This window comes from Nerophis lumbriciformis, linkage group LG10 (assembly GCF_033978685.3).
Source record: "Nerophis lumbriciformis linkage group LG10, RoL_Nlum_v2.1, whole genome shotgun sequence".
In the NCBI taxonomy this organism is placed as follows: domain Eukaryota; kingdom Metazoa; phylum Chordata; class Actinopteri; order Syngnathiformes; family Syngnathidae; genus Nerophis; species Nerophis lumbriciformis.
The window spans coordinates 21,423,192-21,445,613 of NC_084557.2; the positions used below are offsets into that span (position 1 = coordinate 21,423,192).

Consider the following 22,422-nt stretch of genomic DNA (forward strand, 5'->3'; position numbering starts at 1 on the left):
TTCTACCTTCAAGGTACTCAAAGCGCTTTGACACTATTTCCACATTCACCCATTCACACACTCATTCACACACAGATGGCGAGAGCCGCCATGCAAGGCCGTAACCACGAGCCATCAGGAGCAAGGGTGAAGTGTCTTGCTCAAGGACACAACGGACGTGATAATAGAAGGAAAAAAAAGAGATATCGAGATATTCTGTATTAATAAGTAGACGATGGCGTGGAACACCGCAGAGGCCACCACAGTGTATATGTTTCTTTTACTTTTTATTCATAGCTGTATGTAGAAATGGCTGGTTGCATCAGCTCTGCTCTTTTAATGTCTTTAATGTCCTTTGTGTTATTTTATCTGTCCCTCTTTACAAACATGTAAGAGGGATGTGTGCTATGAGTTGTTTTTTCCCTTGGCCTCAGTCCTGTTCTGTCTCCCTGTAATGTTTGATCCCGTTCTGTCTCCCTGTAATGTTTGTCTGATCTTGAATGGGGATTTATGGGGCGGTATAGCTCGGTTGGTAGAGCGGCCGTGCCAGCAACTTGAGGGTTCCAGGTACGATCCCCGCTTCAGCCATCCTAGTCACTGCCGTTGTGTTCTTGGGCAAGACACTTTACCCACCTGCTCCCAGTGCCACCCACACTGGTTTGAATGTAACTTAGATATTGGGTTTCACTATGTAAAGCGCTTTGAGTCACTAGAGAAAAGCACTATATAAATATAATCCACTTCACATTTTTTCTTTCTTTCTTTAGTTTATTTCGAACATGAACACACTTACATCATAATACATCACACAATTTCATATCATTTCATTTTACATCATGCCCGAAAAGGAGTAGGAAGAAGCAAAGCTTATTTAATCCTACCCCTTTCCCACTTCAAAGCGTTTACAAATATATAGAATCATTTACTGACCTTTTTATATAATAAAATAATATCTATGAATTAGTATACAACAGTTTTGTAATATGTAATTAATTAATTACTGAGATGAAGAATATCTTATTTTCAATAAGGTTGGAAGTATTTCTCATAATTCTTCTTCTTTGTACTCTGTAAGCACTATTATTTTGAACAACCTCTTAAACTGGATCATATCAGTACAATTTTTAACTTATTTACTTAATCCATTCCATAATTTAATTCCACATACTGATATGCTAAAAGTTCTAAGTGTTGTACGTGCATATAAATGTTTTAAATTATTTTTTCCTCTAAGGTTATATTTCTCCTCTTTAGTTGAGAAGAATTGTTGTACATTCTTTGGTAGCAGGTTATAGTTTGCTTTGTACATCATTTTAGCTGTTTGCAATTTTACCAAATCACCGAACTTTAATATTTTTGACTAAATAAAGGGTTTGTATGTTCTCTATATCCAACATTATGTATTATTCTAACTGATCTTTTTTGTAACACGGTTAGCGAATGTAACGCACATTTGTAGTTATTTCCCCATATTTCTGCACAATAACTCAGATATGGTAACACTAGCGAGCAGTAGAAAATATGTAGTGATTTTTAATACAATATTTCTGATTCTGATTATGTAAACACTTTTTAAATCACACAAATTTGCAGTTAAATTGTTTTTTAATACCCATTTTCCTATCTAAACCTAAAGGCTTTGAATACTTATGTACATTTTAGAAAAATCATTTAATTAATCCATCCATCCATCCATTTCTACCGCGTATTCCCTTTGGAGTCGCGGGGGGCGCTGGAGCCTATCTCAGCTACAATTGGGCGGAAGGCGGGGTACACCCTGGACAAGTCGCAACCTCATCGCAGGGCCAACACAGATAGACAGACGACATTCACACTCACATTCACACACTAAGGCCAATTTAGTCTTGCCAATCAACCTATCCCCAGGTTGATTGGCAACCATTTAATTAATCTTTTAAGGTTGTAAACAACAAAATAAACGGAATAATTACCCGGATGTGAGGGAGGGACGACGCTGTCCACTGTTGTCATTCTCCCTATGGCCGCAGGGGGCGCCAGGGCTGTCAGTGCATCAGCAGCAGCAGCAGCAGCAGCACAGTCGTCCCCGCTACTCCATATTGAGACGGAACAACTTCTCCAACAACACTCCTCGCAACCAGCAATACTTGTGGCTATGACGCCGAACTCGGCACGGAGCTTGGACACGACCGCGTGAACCCGACCCACACACGGTGAGTTGTTTTGGCCAACTGTGGACAACTTGCTATTTTTAGCTAGCGTTACTTGTATTTGTTGCAATAAAACGTGAATGTCCCAGTGTTGCGTGGCAGCCGCGCGCTTTGTTTTTTTTTTCTTCTTCTTCTCCACCTTACATTGAACTACTTAACGGTAAAACGTTCAAAGGAATTCGCCCACTCGTGTCCGTTGTGCGAGGCAGGGCAGGGGGTGGGGGGCTAATGTGCAGCTAGCTTAGCCGCACCAAATACACTGTCGCCACCTTAGCCCCCACGCCCTCTTTTATCCTGCCAACACTAAACATTTAACACCATTTATGTTCGCTCTGCTATTAAAAACACGTATTTATTGGATGGCTCTATGTGGATAGGAAGGGGCACCGTTAACCCATATAAGGGCACACGTGACGTAGCAGTTCCTCCAGATAGCACGTATTCACCATCATCCTTTCACATGATGCACATCACCGTGTTGCAGGCTGCAGCGTGACGTCACCGCTGTTCAAAGTGCCGTGGCATGGCGAGGGATTTCAAAGACCAATGAGTGGGTGGGAGACATTAAAATAGTATAACGTGTAGGCGTTGTCAAGCCGTTTCTGTTAAGGGCAGTGTTTTTAAACCACTGTGCGGCGGCACACTAGTGTGCTGTGAGATTGATTGATTGAAACTTTTATTAGTAGATTGCAAAGGAAGAGAATACATCATATGAAACTGTACAGTTTACACAGTACATATTCCGTACAATTGACCACTAAATGATAACACTCGAATAAGTTTTTCAACTTGTTTAAGTCATACTTGCCAACCTTGAGACCTCCGATTTCGGGTGGGGGGCGTGGTGGAGGGGCGTGGCTAAGAGGGGAGGAGTATATTTACAGCTAGAATTCACCAAGTCAAGTATTTCATTCATATATATATATATATATATATATATATATATATATATATATATATATATATATATATATATATATATATATATATTTTAACTTTAGATTTATTCTCATATCAAACTCTTTTGGCTGTCTTTTTGACACTTACATCCGGCGCCCCCCTCCACACCCCGGATTATAAATAATGTAAATAATTCAATGTGATTATCTTGTGTGATGACTCTATTATGATAGTATATATCTGATAGTATATATCTGTATCATGAATCAATTTAAGTGGACCCCAGACTTAAACAAGTTGAAAAACTTATTCGGGTGTTACCATTTAGTGGTCAATTGTACGGAATATGTACTTCACTGTGCAACCTACTGATAAAAGTCTCAATCAATCAATCAAAACACATAGAATCATCATACTGCTGTGATTATATGCATCAAGTGTTCATTCAAGGCTAAGGCAAAATATCGAGATATATATCGTGTATCGCAATATGGCCTTAAAATATCGCAATATTAAAAAAAGGCCATATCGCCCAGCCCTTGTTTCAATGATGCCATTTCTGTTTGTCATGTATAATTTTGTCTATTTTGTGTTTATCCTTGAATAAACAGGTCAGTTTCTTGTTACCAACCATTGTGTATTGTTCAAACTCACCTAATTCAGCTGGCTAGTTGTTATCAAGAGTACTAAAACCCTTTTCAACATGATTCTGACAACTAAGTAGGCTAAATAACTTTAAACTTTAATACATGCTCGGATAGGCCATTATCGGTCAGTATCAGTATCGGTCAGTATTGGTATCGAATCGGAAGTGCAAAAACAATATCGGTATCGGGTCGGAAGTGCAAAAACCTGGATCGGGACATCCCTAATATATATATATATATATATATATATATATATATATATATATATATATATATAAGAAATACTTGCATTTCAGTGTTCATTTATTTACACATATACTTGTTGAATTGTCCATCCTTGTTCTATTCTCTGTCACTATTTTTCTAACCATGCTGAACACCCTCTCGGATGATGCATTGCTGTGTGGCACACACAAAAGTGCTTTCATCAAATGCACTAAATGGCAGTATTGTCCTGTTTAAGAGTGTCACAACGTTGCTGTTTACGGCAGACGAACTGCTTTACGGTAGACCAAAACGTGACTGCTGTTGTTGTGTGTTGTTGCCGCGCTGGGAGGACGTTAATGAAACTGCCTAACAATAAACCCACATAAGGAACCAAGAACTCGCCCTCGATCATTCTACAGTTAAAAAGTCATTGGGCAGGCACACCATTTATATTGTGGGAAAGCGGACTCAGGTCCGCCTGAATTTCGGGAGATAATTTGTTCTGGGAGGTTTTTGGGAGAGGCGCTGAATTTCGGGAGTCTCCCGGAAAATCCGGGAGGGTTGGCAAGTATGGTTTAAGTTGGGGTCCACGTTAATCAATTCATGGTACAAATATATACTATCAGCATAATACAGTCATCATTAATTGATAAACTGATCCGGAAAGCCGGCCAAACTATTGGCACGCAGTTGGAGGCGTTTGTGTCAGTGAGGGATAGGTTGACACTGGACAAACTGCTCGCCATCATGGACAATCCTGCCACCCACACTGTAAAAACTGTTGCCTAGATCTAACTTATGTTGGATCCACTATGGACTGGACTCTCACAATATTATGTCAGACCCACTCGACATCCATTGCATTCGGTCTCCCCTAGAAGGGGGGGGGTTACCCACATATGCGGTCCTCTCCAAGGTTTCTCATAGTCATTCACATCGACGTCCCACTGGGGTGACTTTTTCCTTGCCCTTATGTGGGCTCTGTACCGAGGATGTCGTTGTGGCTTGTGCAGCCCTTTGAGACACTTGTGATTTAGGGCTATATAAATAAACATTGATTGATTGATTGATAACTCAATAAAAATAAGGCAACATTTTACAAGCAATTTTTGTTGGTTTAGTCAACTAATTGGTATTTTGAGTAAGTAGAACTTAATAATATGCATTTTGATTTATGCAAAAAGATTAAGTTGCGTTTACAGAAAAAGCCAAGAAATTGAGTAAAATCAATTTAAAAAAACATCAGCATATTAATAAACACACAAGACTTTATTAAAATAAGTAACATTTAAATAAAAAAATAATTTTTGTACTCAATTTTGTTAATTTTGACCAACTTACCCTTTCTTTGTTTTGAAAATGGAAACTGCTTAAAATAATTACTTAGAATGATAATAAATAAATCAAGACATATCAAATTCCAACCTTTATTAAATCATTACCATATAAAAACAGTGGCAATGAGCTGGACAGTATGAACAGTCAACATCCATATTTAGTGCATAGAATGCATGACCTCAACTTTTTAAAGTGCTGTATAGAACACCTTCACAGTAGTTTTCTTTTTTTTAACCGTATACATATTATTAAAAAAATTTCACAAGCCATATCCAAACCATGTCAATAAGCTGGACAGTATTAACAGTCAAGAACATCAGTATTTAGTGCATAAAAGAATGCATGACCTCAGCATCTCAAGTTTTACTTAGAACATTCACAGTACAGTTTCTTGCTAAAACAATTTAACATTAAGATTATCTGTACTTCTGTAACAATTCACAAGCAGAACACCTTCACCATAGTGTCTTTCAGTGTGTATATTTTGAAACATTTTAACTTAAACAACTCACAGATCCCTCCTTCTGACCAGCTGGAGCTTCACAGTGGGGCAATTTATTGTGTATAAAACATAAAAAAACTTAATTTACACACCAGGTGGTATCTTGACAGATGAGAGCGAAGGGAACTCCAGCATTTAAAAGAGCATGGGTAACCTACATGAATGTCAGGCAAAGCATGGCTGTGTCCAAAAGTCCCATGGTGCAGTCTGTAATGCTTTAAAAAATCACTCTTGGTTGGTACAACAGTGTCATTATAGAGAGAGAGAAAAAAAGACAAGTTATGGTTCATGTCTAACCTCTTGGATATATAAGCCTGATGAGAGCCCTTTATATCTGTTTTTTTTACACCCTAATATACTCAATTGCAGTGATTCCTCTAGATTTTTTTGTAGCCGCGGTGGTCTAAGTTGGTAACCTAGCAACAGTAGGGGGTCCGGGGGCGTGGCCCCACAAAAGAAAAATTAGAAAAAATACCCTTTAAATGGTGACTACTGGTGAGATTTTGGGGGGGGGGGGGGGGATGTTTGTGAACGAAAATTTTGAACAACTCAATTTAAGGAACTGATTCTAGTGATTCAGTACAGTCAAAAGAACTGCCGATCCCATCACTAGTCTTGAGGGGGCTTCAGATAGCTCTGTCAAGTTTACCTAGCTAGCTGCTAGCAACTTTTAATGCAAGCTAGTGAAGCAGCTTTAATGTGGTTGCTTATAAACTGAAGAATAAAATATTAAACTACCACGCAAATAAAACGCTAATTATAAACTGCACAGCTATAAACAATGTTTGGTTGAAGTAAATGAGCTGTCGGAGGTAAGAGCACATCCGAAACTGCGGTCGGCGGGAAAAGTAGCAAACTAAATTCTTCCACAGCTGCATGCAGGTGGGCGGGTCCTGACGTTTTAGGTCTGATATAAACGTTTGAACTGAGTTTTGCTAAATCAATTTATGTTGGAAGTCCAATAAAATGAATTTTATCACATAAAAAAGTAAGTTACGAAAATATTCACACTTTTTACTTATAAATAACTCAAAAACTATAAAAATAAAAATAAATTGATTTATTGGAATAAATATACTTTTAAAAATAAAGTAAAATGGACAATACCACTGAAAGAGTTTTTACAGTGCACTCCACCTGACAATTAAGGGACAGCGGAGCTCATACTCCAACTGGCTCCTTCAACTTCCTTCCCGCACTGTGCGATTCAAGAACTCCTTCATTCCACATTCCATCCAGCTGTATAATCACTCGCCATACAGCAATAGATGATATTTGCCTATTACCTGACACCTGACATGTTAGCTACTTCTCTTTGTTTATAATGTTTATAATGTCTATTTTCTGCTGGATCTACTCTCTATTTTATGCTGCTGCTGTCACATATACTGTATACACTGTAATATTGTACATGGTCATTGGTATATATTGTATATATGTTATAAAAATAATATAATATATCTGTATATATATTATTCTGTACACATTATGTATATATTCGTGTATATATGGTCGATTTTTTTTATCGCTATATTAGTCTATTTATACCTGCATTGTCCTTTCCATCCTTACACTTTCCATCATTGTAACTGAGCTACTGTGTTGAACAATTTCCTTTGTGGATCATTAAAGTTTGTCTAAGTCTAAGTCAATCATAGGGCTGGGCGATACGGCCTTTTTTTAATATCTCAATATTTTTAGGCCATGTCACGATACATGATATATATCTCGATATTTTGCCTTAGCCTTGAATGAACACTTGATGCATACAATCACAGCAGTATGATGATTCTATGTGTCTACATTAAAACATTCTTGTTCATACTGCATTAATATATGCTCATTTTAAACTTTCATGCAGAGAGGGAAATCACAACTAAGTCAATTTACCAAAACTGTATTTATTAAACCGTTATTAAGCAGTGGCACAAACATTCATGTCATTTCAAGACAGAAAGTGCAAGATTGTCAGAGACATTTTAAAACAAGCTGTGAGTGCACTTTTGTGCATGATGTCACTAAGATGACATATCAAAACAACACTAAATTAAAGTGCACTTGTTAAAGTACCAATGATTGCCACACACACACTAGGTGTGGCGAAATTATTCTCTGCATTTGACCCATCACCCTTGATCACCCCCTGTGAGGGGAGCAGTGAGCAACAGCGGTGGCCACACCCAGGCCCAATTCCAACCTTTGATGCTGAGTGCCAAGCAGGGAGGTAATGGGTCCCATTTTTGTAGTCTTTGGTATGACTCGGCCGGGGTTTGAACTCACAACCTACCGATCTCAGGGCGGACACTCTAACCTAGCCAACCCGCGGCTCGCAAGCCTCATGCGGCTCTTTGGCTGGTTTCATGCGGCTCTTAACTCTGTTATGAGAGTAGCGTATGTGTGTGTGTGGCCTTTTTAAGATATGACCGCATGTGAGGTGAGTGACGTCAGTGAGTGGCTGGGCGAGAGAGGTGAGTGAGCGGTAACAGTGATTGGTGCAGGTGCTAGTAGCTTGGTGGATGACACCAATAAAGTCACAAAGTTGCAACAAACCGCCGGCCTCGTCAGTCACCCTCGAGTCCGGAGCTGTAAAGACCCACTGCCAGGTAAAGTGAAGGGTGTTACCCCCGAAGTACATCGGCCTTGGAGGAACGTCTCCCCTGCGCTCCTCGACTACGGTCTGGGAGCCGGAAGCAGGAAAGGTGTAACAACTCTATTAGGGCTTTAGTGTTTACCATGAAGTCTTTATTTTGACAGCCCCTCGCGGTAAACTTGTCTGAGTGCAAACTGAGGCATTATTTGTCATTGATAAAACGTTCGGCGAATCAAAATTTATGACCAATAAAAACGCAATAAACGGGGACGGAAATTTGACCCGGCAAATATAAACAAAAAAATACACTGGCGGAAAGTGATAATCGATGCAATAAAATAAACAAGCAAACCGGCGGTAGGTAAAAAAAAAAATCTGCGTCCGGGTGACACGCGGGCTTCAGGAATTGCGCGTCCTTTCTGATTTCTATACGTAAAAACACACACAAAGTGCGGTAACGCCAACACTGCTTGACAGTATAACAAAATAAGTCACACTTATATTCTGTAACATTCACAGTTTTAGAAAAAGCCCCGCAAAAGAGGACATGTCCGGGGAAAAGAGGACGTATGGTCAGTCTAACATAAGAAAAAGAAGCCGAAGTCGGTTTGAGTGACGTCAAACGTGCATGTGCGTGAGATCACAGTAGTAAACAATTTGTGACAAGTTCACTCTCAAAATGGCAGGGAAAAAAAGCACAGCAAAACGAAAATATGAAGAAGAACACAGGACATTTTTAACAGAGTGGGAGAGTTTATATTTTTTTGTTAAACGTAATGGCTGACTGCAGCGAGCCACCACACTGAGAGGTCCGACCAGCTCCTTATTTTAGGGCACTTATGTTCCAGTTTTGCACACATTTCCATCAATTTAATAAATGTGATGGGGATTACTTTAACTGTTTCTTATTACAAATGCACTGTTAAAAGTGTAATTTGCAAGTGATAAACGCTTATTTAGTGAAATAAAAGATACATAGTTGGTGATTTAAAAACTGCACAATCTGGTTTACCGCTTGTTTGCCAAAGTACTGGTGAGAAGCACTGATGTATACACATAATTAAAGAATACTGTTGCACCTCTGGTAAACACAGTCATATGTTTGAACAAAATAACAGTTGTCAGCTGTTAGCATGTATTACCTTGATCAAACATGACGGAAATGTTTCTTACAAGATACTGCAGTAATAAACAGTAGGGATGCAACAGTACTCTGTATAATCCTGCACATAACAATCCGACTTTAATGAAAATACATTTTGATTTTAATTGAGATCAAATAATATGAAAAAATTAGTCGTGGTAAAAAAATGTTGCCTTATAGCCCAGCCCTATAATCCGGTGCGCACTATGGTCCGAAAAATACGATATTAAGACAAATGTGAAAGCTTTATATAGAACTGGTTGTTGATTATGCCTTGAAGCAGTTGAGGCAAGGTTTTAAAGTGTACAAAGAGGTTATAATTTTGTGTGGAAGGCTTGTCCAGGGTGTACCCCGCCTTCCGCCCGATTGTAGCTGAGATAGGCTCCAGCGCCCCCCGCGACCCCAAAGGGAATAAGCGGTAGAAGATGGATGGATGGATGGGCTTATGAAGACGTTAAATGCATACTAGTGTTGTCCCAATACCAATATTTTGGTACCGGTACCAAAATTATTTAGATACTTTTCTAAATAAAAGGGACCACAAAAAATTGCATTTTTGGCTTTATTTAAAAAAAAAAAAAAAATCTTAGGGTACATTAAACACATGTTTCTTATTGCAAGTTTGTCCTTAAATAAAATAGTGAACATACTAGACAACTTGTCTTTTAGTATTAAGTAAACAAACAAAGACTCCTAATCAGTCTGCTGACGTATTCAGTAACATATTGTGTCATTTTCCATTCTATTATTTTGTCAAAATTATTAAGGACAAGTGGTAGAAATTAATTATTAATCTACATGTTCATTTACTGTTAATATCTGCTTACTTTCTCTTTTAACATGTTATATCCCGCAACCACGAAGGGAATACGCGGTAGAAAATGGATGGATGGATGGATCTACACTTCTGTTAAAATGTAATAATCACTTATTCTTCTGTTGTTTGGATGCTTTACATTAGTTTTAGATGATACCACAAATTTGGGTATCAATCCGATATCAAGTAGTTACAGGATCATACATTGGTCATATTCAAAGTCATGTGTCCAGGGGCATATTTCCTGAGTTTACAAACATAATATAGATTTAAAAAAAACGAAAGAAGATCTTGTGATGCCAAAAAATATCGACGTAATCATAGTAGTATCGACAAGATACGCTACTGTACTTTGGTATCATTACAGTGGATGTTAAGTGTAGATCCACCAATGGCGTTTGTTTACATTTTGACGCCGGTGAGGTACCGTGTGTACTGAAGCATGTTTAGGTATTCCTCGTCCTGCAGGGATGATACTTGTAAGAAACTTACTTTATTTGTCGCCATGGAGGCGAGGATTAGTGATTTAGAAGTAGCTAAAACACTAGACCTTAGCCGCTAGCTAGCTAGTCATGTCTTAAAGCATCTCTTCCTGAGGGCGTTTCAGTGTTATAACTTCACCTTTATCTTTAGTTTTTAAGCCAAAATGCGTCCATTCTCCCTTTTCTGTCTACACACTGTGTGTCTGCTTGTAAGTACTGCCTAATTGTGCGCTGACGAACATTCTTGTCTGCTCTTAAACCAGCAATGACTCGACGTGACGGCGACAGGGGTGCGCGGGGGGGGTGGACCGGTACTTTTCAGAGGCGGTATAGTACCGAATATGATTCATTAGTATCGCGGTACTATACTAATACCGGTATACTGTACAACCCTAATGCATACGATATTCATATAAATCATAAGATATTGTACCCGCTTTGCAGAAATGTACTTACCATTACGCGGTAATCAAGAGATCACTATGCATTATTTATTTATTTTTTCAAATAATGATGAATTGGCCCTTACTTTTCCCTGTATTTGAGCAAGGACATTTTGTAATATACCCACCTCTACTTAATGATTACTTCACCCTATCATGTTTGTTATCCAAAGCCACAAAGGTTTAATGACCAGATGTAGCAGTGTAATGATCTGTTATTGAATGACCGCGTTGTGACACACCGCAAACTAGTGTGTCATTTTGAATGTTAGTAATACTGACAGGCCAAAGAAAGTAGGTCAACCGATCAATAAAAATTCACCCTGCTCGCGTCTGTCTCACTTTAAATGCTGAACATCTAATGTATTTTTTGATGAAAACATAATCCTCTATAACCAAAACAAATGGTCCATTAAATGATTTCCATTATAGCTTTAATAATGATTGACGTTTCCCCGTGTTGATCTGTTAACGCCAACGTCTGCTCATGACATGTGCCGGTCTACCTTACTCAGCCGGTGATATTTAATGGTGTTGCTCCCTAAGCCTATCAACTACTGCTCTAGCTTTGCTTGGCCTTTGAATGGCAAAAGAGGAGAGAGTGTGATGCTGGTGAGAACGATGGCTGGTGAGAATACGAAGAGCAGTTTGAGTCACATTCCGTGGGTGATTTGTGCTGTGTTATAATCACTGCTTGTCCGAGCAGCAAGACACAACAGATGTCCTGGCTCTCATGCTGTGCAGTGGGAAATACATAGAAGATGCCATGTTGAAGCAGACATTGTTGAGCTGACCCTTGTCCCTTTTTCAAAACCAGCTGGGACTTGTGTCGTTTGCCCTCTCCTAGCCCTTCTCAATTTCCATACACCATAGAAATACATTGGAACCGTATAGTTACAGTATGTCAGTACAGCAAATTACTGATGCCATCGAAACACCTTTTGATTAACTGTATTGACAATCAGATCCTCCAGCTATTTGCAATGTTGCGATTCTGCCAATTCACACAACTTTGTGCAGCAACCTCCCTACACATTTTGGCCAATAAACGTACATTTCGCTCATCTAATTACTCCCCGAGCTGCGTTTTAACTCAAATCAAATCGTATTTTTTAAGGGATGCATGCCATTTTTTTTGAGCCGAAACCGATAACTCCCTGGTTTTCTGGACCGATACTGATAACGGATAACTTACTCATAAATATTTATTATTACCTGGGGGAAAGACAGAATCAAACAAAGGTGGATTTGACAAATTGTGCCTGTAGATTTGTCCTAACCAAATATGACATAACTACTATGGTAGAGCTAAAGTCACTTCTATATACAGTAGGGTTGTACGGTATACCGGTATTAGTATAGTACCGCGATACTAATGAATCGTATTCGGTACTATACCGCCTCTGAAAAGTACCGGTCCGCCCAAATTTGTGGTATCATCCAAAACTAATGTGAAGTATCAAACAACAGAAGAATAAGTCATTATTACATTTTAACAGAAGTGTAGATAGAACATGTTAAAAGAGAAATTAAGCAGATATTAACAGTAAATGAAAAAGTAGATTAATAATTAATTGTCTACCACTTGTCCTTAATAATTTTGACAAAATAATTGAATGGAAAATGACACAATATGCTACTGCATATGTCAGCAGCTAAATTAGGAGCCTTTGTTTGCTTACTTACTACTAAAAGACAAGTTGTCTTGTATGTTCACTATTTTATTTAAGGACAAACTTGCAATAAGAAACATAGGTTTAATGTACCGTAAGAGTTTTTGTTAAAATAAAGCCAATAATAAAAAATGTTGTGGTCCCCTTTATTTAGAAAAGTATCGAAAAAATGTTGGTACTGGTACCAAAATATTGGTATTGGGACAACACTAATATACAGTATGAGTGAAAGCCTATGTCCTGATTTCTATCTATTAGCAGGATTTCCCCCAGATTGACACTATATATGTGGCGATGGGGGTGTGGCTGGGGACATGAAGGGGGCGTTATCAAATAATATATCATCACATACTACTTGCAATTTGTTGAAACACAAGCAAAGGTTGACGATGGACATGAGCTTTCCAACCATAAAACACACACTATGCTTTTAGTACATTAATTTGACAATAGGTTCAGAGAGTGTACCCCGCCTCCCGCCCGATTGTAGCTGAGATAGGCTCCAGCGCCCCCCGCGACCCCGAAGGGAATAAGCGGTAGAAAATGGATGGATGGATGGAAGTTAGGATGTTTTTTTAATAACATATACACTAGGGATGTAACGAAATCTCACAGTACGCTATTCTCACAGTATTAAGGCCTCGGTACAATATTATTGTGGTGAATGTCATAAAAAAAGCTTGGTAAAAATGTCATAGTGTGTAAAATGGAGTAGCGGGAATGTTTAGGATAAACACGCTTACTGTAATTGAACGCAAAAAATAATGCTCAAATTTTCTAATCACATTTATTCCTACAAACAAATATTTTTAAGTGCAAATAATTGTGCAGGAACATCTACTGTTTCAAGCAAATATATATAAGAAAAACTTTGTTAATGTCTTTAAAGAAACAACAAAAACATCCAGTATAACAAGTGTAAAACAATAACGTTTGTTGTCTTTCAACTTTTACATTATGGGAAGCAGTGTCTTCTACAGTGGTCATTTTTTTATAACAATCTGAAGAGTAAACTCAGAAAAGTAAACTAAAAATTCAACTTTTAATAATGTAAAAACCTCACAAACTGATATGTTGAAAAGGTTAATTTAGCCTACTGATGTGTATTTATAAATGGTTGATTTATATAGGCTAGTAAGGTAAAGTTTTGTACCTGACAAGTTTTGGCTACCTTGCTTCTGCAGCCTTCATCGGGTGAGCAAGGACATTTTGTCAGGTACAAAACTTTACCTTAAATCAACCATTTATAAACTCACAAACTGATGTTTGGCTTCGCTGGCTTCAAATATCTTTCTAGGTCACGGTCTGAGTTGGCGCCCCTCCGCCCCCTGTATTGTTTACGTGTTCAAGCGTCTTTTTAAAAAGTAGAGTCAAGGGATTCAAGTGGTAGAAAAACAGATGGATGGATTGAGGATGTAGCTTTTTAGTTTACTCGTATTTCCCATGTTAAACATTTATTTTGCGTGATTTCGCGATGTGCGGTGCCACAATACCGACTTGGTCTGTGTCGCTTTGGAAACACTCAAAACAAAAGTGGCGGGACTTTTCCTACCTCTATGTTTTGGCTTGGGCTTGTATGTCTGTTTGTTAGCAACAAAACTCAACCATTTATGGACAAATTTAATGCCCAAAAATGACCAATTCCTTTTATCCACGACGAGTACAAACACACTTCACTCTCTGCTTACGGCTTTCCACGCCTCTACCTCTCCGTTCCTACGCTGCGCATAGGATTGTGGGAGATATCGTTCATTTACAGACCCGGCCAACGATAAAACACCCCAAAAAACTACACTCGCCAAGTTTTCGTTTGATACTATCATACGTCACCGTATTATTGAGAATACTTTAAAACCAAAATACTATGGTATTAATAATACTGTTGCATCCTTATTTATATAAACTTGATAGCTGCAATATCAGCGATGCAGAAGACGCAGCAAGCTCCTCAAAAGAGTAATATTCAATTATGCTTGCTTCATTTTAACCAGAGGGGTTAGTGCATCTGCCTCACAATACGAAGGTCCTGAGTAGTCTTGGGTTCAATCTCGGGTTCGGGATCTTTCTGTGTGGAGTTTGCATGTTCTCCCCGTGACTGCGTGGGTTCCCTCCGGGTACTCCGGCTTCCTCCCACCTCCAAAGACATGCACCTGGGGATAAGTTGATTGGCAACACTAAATTGGCCCTAGTGTGTGGATGTGAGTGTGAATGTTGTCTGTCTATCTGTGTTGGCCCTGCGATTAGGTGGCAACTTGTCCAGGGTGTACCCCGCCTTCCGCCCGATTGTAGCTGAGATAGGCTCCAGCGCCCTCCGCAACCCCAAAGGGAATAAGCGGTAAAAAATGGATGGATGGATGGATAATTTTTCATTTTAGTTTTTATTTGTGGAAAACGTGACAGTTAAAAGCTCATGTATGCAAAGTTCTAAGAGACTTGAAAGTGTTTACTTGTCCAGTCATAAAGACCCTTTTCGTGTGACACCATACAACAAATTTGAAGATGGTCGCTAGATTGGATGTGGTAATGCAAATTAACCGCACGAAACAAATCTGCATTTAGGTCTAAAACAGCTGGCAGATAGGGGTTCACTGCTAAATGCTCCAACAAAAGTGGGCGGTGTTTGGCATAGTTCTTTTGACTTCCCAGCCATCATTACAGGCATCCCAGATGTCTGCTATTTAGCGGATTTCCGTTATTTTTCTACCCAAAGTGGTATTTTTTTCAGATTTCCCTAGAAAACCGCTAACTGGGCCGCTCACTGGTGCACGACCGACAACAGCCTACATTAACTTACTTGTTCATGCTCTCCGGTGTACTGTTGTTTGCTGGCCGCTTATGCTAACCACGCATTCCGCCAAGTACACCCTACGCGAACTGGCGTGTCCACACACTGTCTAAATTTATTTTCTTATTATTTTCCAACATGTGAACTGGAAGTAGGAGAAATACCGTAATCAATTTTTAGATGCATTGCAATTCGGACATGGACAATTATAGAATAGATTAGCAAACGTCAATAATTGATAGTCTATTTATTTTTTGTAAACAAAGTAATGCAGGTGGTTCTAAAATTTGGTTGACTTAAGCGAGCTACCTCACCAAGAGATTCAACCAGCTCCTTTATTATTGGGCACTTATGGTTAAGTTTTGCACACACTTTCATTAATTTAACTAAATAAATTAAGTTAAATAAGTAATTTAACTGTTTTTTGTTCCAAATGAAAAACATTTTTTAAGTTGCAAGTAGAGATGTCCGATAATATCGGCCTGCCGATATTATCGGCCGATAAATGCGTTAAAATGTAATATTGGAAATTATCGGTATCGTTTTTTTTTCACAAGATACACTTACAATTAGTGCACCAACCCAAAAAACCTCCCTCCCCCATTTACACTCATTCACACTCATTCACCCAAAGGGTTGTTTCTTTCTGTTATTAATATTCTGGTTCCTATATTATGTATCAATATATATCAATACAGTCTGCAAGGAATACAGTCCGTAAGCACGCACGATTGTGCGTGCTGCTGGTCCACTAATAGTACTAACCTTTAACAGTTAATTTTACTAATTTTCATTAGTTACTAGTTTCTATGTAACTGTTTTTATATTGTTTTACTTTCTTTTTTATTCAAGAAAATGTTTTTAATTAATCTTATTTTATTAATTTTTTTAAAAAGTACCTTATCTTCACCATACCTGGTTGTCCAAAAAAGGCATAATATTGTGTTAATTCCACGACTGCATATATAGGTTGATATCGATATCGGTATCGGTAATTAAAGAGTTGGAGAATATCTGATATCGGCAAAAAGCCATTATCGGACATCCCTAGTTGCAAGTGATAAATGCTTATTTATTGAAACGAAAAGAAATATAAAACTGCATCAAAATACATAAATTAAAGATGCATTAGTAATCGATTTTTAATCAAATCGTAGCTCCTGAATCATAATCGAATCGGGAGGTGCCCAAAGAATCCCACCTCTAAGGTAGACATGTTCCTCCAGCAGGGACAACCTCTCTAAGTATAGTGTGCAATTGTTACATGAAGCCATACTCGCGATTATGCCGGCGTCAAAGTGGTGACTTTTTCGAAACTAGCATGCTTTTATTACCAGCGGAATTGATTACCGTAGATTTTGGACTATAAGTCGCTCCTTTTTCCTATACTTTGAACCGTGCAGCTTCTAGGATGACGCGACTAACTTCTGTATAGCATGTTTGAAATAAGCTTTAACCATAAACATAACCAAATGGACAAGTGATTGACACAGACGTGTCACTGATCATTCTGTGGGCACTGAAAACTGTGTGTGTCTCTCCCTCCGACGCCATGCACAGAGAAAAGTGGGGCTGCTCCTGCTAACTCACAGCCTCAGTTTTCCAACACAGAAGAAACAAGGTCTTAGGTGGAGGAACTGGTCAGTAAAAGACTAGTTTTTTTTCACCACCTTAAAATTTGACACAAACTGCACTGCGCGCTAGTAACTACGAAGGTCGGAGGGAATATTGAACAACACATCAATTATTAAAATGACAAACGTGCCATCCAAACAATACCTCGTTTGTTTTGCAAGACCATACGGCAATGGAAGCACATTGAATCTATTTATTAATCAGCGGTGACACAAACCAGTGAAAGATTCAAAAGATCTGCCGTCAGATACGACAAACTGCCACTGCTAGCCTGCTGAACTAACAAAAACAGCTCAAGCTAAAATGCCTGTGAGACTCAGACTGAGCGTCAACTCGCTGACATCACACGTCACTGGGCAACAGGCACTGTATTTTAAAGGCACACACACAGATGCACACACTGCCCTCGTATATATGAAACTTATCTCAACTGCATTATGCCAGATAGACGTTTTTTTAAGGGTACACATTAATTACTTTCCCTTGTAAATAATTATTTTTATTAAAGAGTAATTCCATTAGTAATTCAATTACTTTTTTGGTAAGGTAACGAGTAACTAGAATGAATTACTTTTCAAAAGTAATTTTCAGAACACAGCCTCTAACAAAGCATCATGAAGCAGTTGGCAGTTTGGTGTTCCTGGCTAAAGTCTTTGTGTGTACAGTAGGAAGGGGATTCATATGACCCCATTCGTCACGGTTCACCTGATACATGAAACGTGAGCAATTGGGCGGTTGCACTATCTAATTTAGCCACCAAAGGGCAGTAAAGTGTTAAATATCTTAAAATGTGTTATATGGCAATTTAACCACAGTGTCAGTTGCTATTAAGAGTGGTGCTTTCCATCATTTTCAGCAGACTGCACTGCAAAATTATTAACCCCCCGCTTCCTCTCACACAAAATTCACCCAGGAATGGGGCCATATGCTGTATGTCCTACAACAATGTTTACCTATAAAAACACCATTGTTAAAGGCCAATTATTTTCTTGTTGTTGCTGATGTTTAAACATGTCCTCTAAAACCAGGGAACTTTATTCCACATTTTGTTCTTTTTTGTCTTTGATAGCTGAAGAATGATTTGAGCATAGCAAAAGTTATTTTTTAAAGTAGATTGGAGATTATATTTGACTTTTCTTTTATTATTTTCAAGAATTTTTCTTTTTTCGTATCTTCTTCAAACTTCGTTACTATGGTCGCATCCTCGTCGCCATAAATGTTGTCCAATTAAGAGAACCTGTGTGTCGTTTCCTTCTTTTATTGTCAATTGTATCCTCATACTGCACCACTGCTTCTGGGCTACTGTTCCTTTCACTTACTGCACATACGTCTCAACTGCAGCATGTATGATGTTTGTGCAGGTATCAGCATACAATGCTTGATAGTACAAAATGGACCAGAATTTATTTTGATATTTCTAGTACCAGCTACCAGTACACACGGTCACTAATGTGTAATTAATTATCATTAATGCCAGGAAGATCGAGAAGATAGTTGGCGATATCTGTAGGTGGCTGACGCCCGGAGTTGGATTTTGTTCCTCGATTTCTTTTTTCCATGACATGGGAATCTATATTGTCAATCGTTACCACTTTCCCAAAATAGACGACAGCTTAATAAAGACTTATTAGCCATTATTTGCCACTGTTGACTCATATTTGTCGTTGCCATGCGAAAACGACACCTATCCAGTATGACTGTCGTTGTGATGAGTGCCCGGATGATCTCACGTGATCGAACATGATTGACAATCCCTGTGTTTTTGTGTCAATCTCCTGAACCCAGTATCTGGTATCGTCTCATCTTGTGAGACGTATATGGTCACACCTCGATTAGTGCCTGATCACAGTCCTTTGGCACAAACTATTTTTTTCCAGAAAAATTGGAACCTTTTACAAAATATGAACATTACACTTTAGTGCACCCTCCGAAAAAAGCACCATAAAACCACCCGCTCTTGAAAATGTAACTTTCAATAGTCATTTTGCTCTGCAGCTGTTCCCTTAAAAAAGTTGTTTATGGCTCAGAGGTCTTCCCTAAGGACTTAAACTACCCCCCTCCTCCATATACGGCTTAATACTATTCCATCTTGTGGCTCTCTGTCCCCTTGTGTCTCTCTGTCCCCAGAGAGTCACACACTTTTAGAGAACTCTGTTGTGCTAAGATTCCCTTTGCTCCCTTAGCTAGTGAAGTATTTGCTTAAAGCCATTTAACAGCTGTAAGCTGTCCATCCAAAACATGAAACACTCCTTCAAAATGTCACATTTTCCACAGAGAAATCAATATAGTATTTAACATAGTGTATTGTGTGAATATACTCAACAGTGCTATATTTTCAAAGGAGCATATTGAAAATACAAGGGAACACATCTGATATACTGTATCAGAATCAAGTGTATTGGCTAAGTATATGTAACACACAAGTAATTTGACTTGGTAGACTGATTGGTTGAAACTTTTATTAGTAGATTGCACAGTACAGTACATATCCCGTACAATTGACCACTGATTGGTAACACCCACATCAACTAGTAATTCAATGTATTTGCTAAAGTCTTAATTGATATCAGAGTTGTTGTATTAAATACAATATCCAAACATAGCTATACTCACTCATCAAACATAATTTTTACACTTTCATATGTGATCTTGACCAGAATATATTTATTAATTAGACTTAGACTTCCTTTTATTGTCATTCAAATTTTAACTTTACAATACAGTTAAGCACAATATTTCGTTGCATTAGCTCGTTGTAATGCAGGATAAAAGAGAAATAAGGTGCAGATATAAATACATTGATTACTGTACAGATAAATATATTGCCCTTTTGCATATGCATCCACGTTCATTCTCTTTCTATGCCACATCAATGTGGAATACGCTCCCAACAGGTATAAAAGAAAGGGCATCTCTATCTCTATCCTCCTTCAAAACCGCAATAAAAGTACACCTCCAGGCAACTTCAACCCTAAACTAACACCCTCCCAGGATTGTTAATAATCAAATGTAAACAATCAAATGTAGATACTTTTCTTATGCCTTCTGATCTCTCTCTCTCTCTCTCGTTCTCTCTCTCTCTCTCTATGTCCACTACTTGCTGTACATATCCTACCAAGTCAGACCTACACTGTTTCAATATCCATTTCTCTGTTCTCAATTGTTGATGACTGATGATAACCTAACCCCCCCCCCCCCCCCCCCCCCCTCTACACCCTGAATTGAAAATAATGTAAATAATTCAATGTATACACCCTGATGATTATCTTGTGTGATGACTGTATTATGATGATAGTATATATGATAGTATATATCTGTATCATGAGTCAATTTAAGTGGACCCCGAGTTAAACAAGTTGAAAAACTTATTCGGGTGTTACCATTTAGTGGTCAACTGTACGCAATATGTAGTTCACTGTGCAACCTACTAATAAAAGTCTCAATCAATCAATCAAACCCGAATAAGTTTTTCAACTTGTTGAAGTCGGGGTCCACGTTAATCAATTCATGGTACAAATAAATACTATCAGCATAATACAGTCATCACACAAGTTATTCATCAGAGTATATACATTGAATTATTTGCATTATTTACAATCCGGGGAGTGGTATGTGTGGGGGGGGAGGGGGGTGTTAGGTTTGGTTGCTATCAGCACTTCAGTCATCAACAATTATATCATCTGAGAAATGGACATTGTAACAGTGTAGGTCTGACTTTGTAGGATATGTACAGCGAGCAGTGAACATAGTGAGCTCAGAAAGCATAAGAACAAGTAACATTTGATTATTTACATTTGATTATTTACAATCCGAGGAGGTGGATGTGGTGGTGGGAGGGTGTTAGTCTGTTAGGATTGACTGTGCTGTCTTCATAGCAAGAAACAAAGAAAAACACAGCAACTACGCCATGCACTTTACTTACTACAAGTACCTCAACTTAGAAGTACTCCAGCAACGAGTATTTTGAGATACAAGCTGTCTCTACTTTTTTAAGCTTTAAGTTGCAAGCAACAATTTGAGTTACAAGCCTCCTCACTCCTCAGAATTAACCCTGTAAAATCCATCCCACAACATCAGGTCTTACTCTCTAACAATATATTGATTATACACCTATAATAATACTATAATAGGGACAAAGCTTTGTTTTTAAATGTATCTATACATTTTTTTTTTAGCATTTTTAAAGAAAATATATGCATCATTGCCAATTATGTCATATCGACCGCACCCCCATAGTCAAGACTCCCACTGCCACAACTATATTGGCAATCTGGGGAAAACCCTGAATACTGTATGTCTTATCTAAAAGGTTTATTTTCTTTTTAAAAATGCTTGTTGAATATTAAAATGTTGGCAATTTGGGGGAGCTACTAATTAAATTGATTTGGATAAATTCAATGGGTGACATTTATTTGAGTGTGTTTTGGTGAGAGAACCAATTGAGCTTGTGAGTTGACGTTCTACTCTACTTAGGCTTTGGATTGTGTAAACATACAGTATAAGTTAGGGATTTTTATCATCTTTTTTCACCAAATTTGTCATCTTGTCAGAGATATTCCGTGACATTAGCATTTGAGAGACACTTTTGTCGAAAATTAGTTATAATTATACATTTTACTAACAGCAGTGAACCAAATATCTTGTGAGATGTTAGTTACCGTATTTTCCGCACTATAAGGCGTACCTAAAAACCTCACATTTTTCAAAAGCTGACAGTGCGCCTTATAATGCTGTGCACCTTATATATGAACAAAGTTTTAAAATGGGCCATTCATTGAAGGTGCGCCTTATAATCCGGTGCACATCAGTGCGGAAAATACGGTACTAATTACTCATTTTAATGAGAAAGCAGTTGGACTGAAATGAGAATGATGTCACTAAGCATTTTTAAACTTCAAAATATGTAGAATGCTACTTCTAAAGTTGTGTTCACTCTGGTTATGTTGAACTGTTAGATTTTTGATATTGTTTTTCTTCAAATGTGAACATGTGAAAAAAAGTACCTAATTGTTAGTGTTAAACATGTACCATTGTTACATGTTCTTACAATGTTCTTAGGCTGTGCAAATAACCTTATAACCCTCTAGGTTT

The 22,422-nt window shown here is 38.2% G+C and overlaps 1 protein-coding gene across 1 annotated transcript in view; it reads left to right on the top strand.

Annotated features, from left to right (window-relative positions):
* The first annotated feature begins 1,980 nt into the window (after window positions 1–1,980).
* osbpl5 (oxysterol binding protein-like 5) overlaps window positions 1,981–22,422 on the top strand; it is a 74,871-nt gene continuing 54,429 nt past the window's right edge. Inside the window, exon 1 of the mRNA XM_061970023.2 lies at window positions 1,981–2,171. The gene's annotated coding sequence lies outside the window, so the exon portion shown is untranslated. The remainder of the gene's footprint in view (window positions 2,172–22,422) is intronic.